The following is a 3,506-nucleotide window of genomic DNA, read 5'->3' as shown; positions in this document are numbered from 1 at the left end:
GTTGATTCATCTACCTCCAATAGAACTAGAGCGGCTGGCATAGTCTCTCTGCTGGATTGCGCAACTTCTTGCTCCCTGTCTAAATCTCTCCCATTCCGGAGACTTACTGCTATCAACTGATTCAGGTTTTGCTCCTTGGGGTTAATGTTCGTGTCGGCTGGCAATGTTCCCTGGGAGCGATTGTTTAAGGCCATGGATAGATGTCCCAATAGAGTTTCAATATTTTTTATTGCTAAGTCATGCACTGCCAACTTTTCCTACATCTTACCATTTGTTCCAATGAGTTGTTGAAGCATACCCCTGATTTCTACCATATTGTCATCATGTTGCTGAGGAGGTGGTTGATATGCCAACTGTTGCTGGTTCTGCAATGGATAGCCATGTTGTCTCTGATATGGCACTATTTGGCTTTGGGGCTGCATAGCTCCAGGTTGTGGCATGTTTGGTTTGTACTGCTGATTGGGTGTTTGTCTCCACTGCTGTCCTCCTTGTCTCTAACCCCCAAAATTTTTGACATAATTCATATCCTCTCTTAACCCTTGGTTGTCACCTTCTCCACTCCATGAACACACATAAGACTGATTAATGCAGGGTGTACACAGTCCTCTATTTGTTGTGTCAATGATGTGCACTTGCTTTGTACCCATCTCATCAATCTTCTTTGTCAATATAATCATCTGAGTCAATGAGTGTGGATATGTTCTCTACATGCAAATTATTTGGGTCAAGAGGAACAGAATACACTATTGGTGTCAGGGTCGTACCTCTCATCATCCAACCCGAATTTTGGGACATCTTGTTAAGAAGGATTTTACACTCTGTGAATGTCTTGCTCAAAAATGCACCCCTAGCTGAAGCATCTACATTGGCTTTTAAATTGTCTGCTAACCCCATATAGAATCTTTGGCTGAGCATCCGGTCTGGAATACCATGGTGGGGACACTTCACTAGCATCCCTTTGAATCTTTCCCAAGTTTCCTGCAAGGTCTCAGTAGGCTGCTGCTTGTACTGCAATATCTCATCAATCTGTCTTGCAGTCTTGTTGGGCGGGTAAAACTTGTTCAGGAACTGCTTGACTAATTCCTCCCATGTGACAATGGAATTTATTGGAAGCGAATTCAGCCAAGTTTGAGCATCTCTAGTCACAGAGAAACAGTAACAGCTTGATAGCTTCTAGGGTCACATTTGGCTGCCTTTGGGTCACACAAATCGACAGAAAATTTTTCAAGTGTTGTTAAGGGTCTTCAATGTGCAACCCAGATAACAATCCCTTATTCTGCAGAAGATGCAGCATGTTGTTGGTGATCTGGAATGTCTCTGCTTGTATTGGGGGAACAACAATGGAGGTGGCTAGGTTGTCAGTTGTTGGTTGTGCCCAATCATAAAGTGCAGCTTCTGGCACAAGAGGTGCCACCACTCTGACGTTTGGGTCAACTGGATCATCCCTGATGTTTTCGTTGACGTTATTTACGTCACCCATTTCAAATTCGGGTTAGTGTGTTTGTTGTGACTGTTTGTTCTTTTTGTTAGCATGGTTTAATGCCCTGAATGTTTTCTCGGGGTTTGAGAGTCCTTCAAGCAGTTCACCAGTCCTCGAAGAATCTCTAGGCATACACATGAATTCCACAAGAGTTCAAACGTGAGAATTTCAATGAAAAAAATTGTTTAACACCGTAGAAAATTGATCTAAACTAATAATTCTAGCACTACTTCTAAGTTGTAACAAATAAACCGTTAATTCCTCGGCAACGGCGCTAAAATTTGATCACGCCCAACTAATGCCTTATAAAAGACAAAGCGGTCATTGCAAATATAATCTGGTTTTTAAGTCCGGAGTCGAATCCTCAGGGAACTAACCTATTTATTACAACTCTTGGTGATGCTATTAGCTCAAACGATTTCCAGATGCAAGATTTTTATCAATAAATATTGGATTTTTGTTTAACTACTTTAAAATAATATTAAAACTAATAATATGCTGAATCAAAGATAATTCAATGGTAAAATGGTCTAGGGTATTGATTTCCCCAATTGCTAGCTTAAGTCTTAACTCTCTTGCTATAATCTCGCTGTAATACTCTATGAGGATTATGAGCTATGGGTTATCGCAATTATATTTCGATCAACTACGATAATTTACTAGAGCATTCTCTTGAACTACTCCAGCTGATAATTTATGCAACTCTGAATTATCCCACCAAACCTTCATTATCTCTAACCCCACTTTTAAGTTCAAGTAATGAATCTCTTCAATTACCCAAAAATGGTGTTGTTCAACAGCTATCTAACCTAGTATTCTTTCTCAAGCAACACAAGGCAATTAGACACGATTAATCAAGGGCCCATTCAATTAATCACCATACAAAACATAGTTGAACAATCATATAATAAACCCGTCTTGATTATAACAAAGTTGAGTCAAAACTTCATCCAACAATTGGTTCCATCAACCCTGGATCAAATGTTTAGCTACTCATAACAAAGCAATATAAAACTACAAAAGTATTCATGATGTGCAATTGCAATAATAAAGAGAAAATAGAAAAACTCTAATGTTTGGTTGCCCTTCTCACACTTGTTCTTGCCTCCAAATTAGTCTAAAAACAAGCTTAAAACTTTGTTGGGCGAGTTTCTTGAGTTTATAAGGGTTTGGAATAAGTTTCCCCCGATTTACAGTTTAGTCCCAAACGTTCTGGGCAACTACTCAGTCTACCGCAGCCGCGACAAGAATGCGGCACGACCGCGGTAAGAGACAAACATTCTGCCTCGCTTCCTTAGCCTACCGTGGTCCATCCGTGGTCGCGGTGGCTTCAAGCCCAGTCCTCTTTGCCTCTTTCTTGCTTATTTTCGCTCGGGTTCTTCTTGATTGGCCTTTTATCCACCTTCTTGACTCCAAAATACTCCATAGGCTCTTCCTAACTTGTATTAGTCCCTGCAAAGCAAAAGAACACTAATTAGAGTATTTTGTTATCATTTAGCCTTTAAAACAACAATAACGCATGGTGCATTTAGGGTGTAAATATCGTCTATATAGCCTATTATTAATTGCTCTTCAAGCTAAGCAGAAACTAGAGTTCTTGATGGACACTTGTAAAAAAGATTCCTTTAAAAAGAATTAACATGAGGAATGAGAGATATATAATACAATTTTACTTTCCTAGATCAGGAATATAGTATCGAAGAACCTAATTAGTGAAATTGCTTATGCGCCGAATGCATATTTAGTAAGATCTAAAGGAGAGATCTGATAAAGTTAATCTAGTATATATTTTCCAATTACATCGGGAAATTGTGACTATTTCACAAGGGAATGACTGTTTTGATACTTATTTCACAATGATGAAAGAGCTTTGTGGTTGAATATGATACATTGATGCCTTCGCCAGCTTATGAATGTGTAAAGTCGAGGGATTATATTGAACGCCTTCATCGATAGCAATTGCTTTAGTTTCTGAGTGGTTTCAATGAGTCATATGACAAGGCAAGGAGACAAATTCGCATGAAGA

General features: G+C 39.2%; 1 non-coding gene across 1 annotated transcript; it reads left to right on the top strand.

Annotated features, from left to right (window-relative positions):
• The first annotated feature begins 925 nt into the window (after window positions 1-925).
• On the top strand, window positions 926-1,032 carry LOC142176884 (small nucleolar RNA R71). Its single transcript, XR_012705688.1, has one exon. It is a non-coding gene; the product is annotated as a small nucleolar RNA R71 (small nucleolar RNA).
• The last annotated feature ends 2,474 nt before the right edge of the window (window positions 1,033-3,506 follow it).

This window comes from Nicotiana tabacum, chromosome 22 (genome assembly GCF_000715075.1).
Source record: "Nicotiana tabacum cultivar K326 chromosome 22, ASM71507v2, whole genome shotgun sequence".
Lineage (NCBI taxonomy): Eukaryota > Viridiplantae > Streptophyta > Magnoliopsida > Solanales > Solanaceae > Nicotiana > Nicotiana tabacum.
The sequence above is the reverse complement of the archived record's forward strand: the minus strand, read 5'-3'. Positions and strand labels throughout refer to the sequence as shown.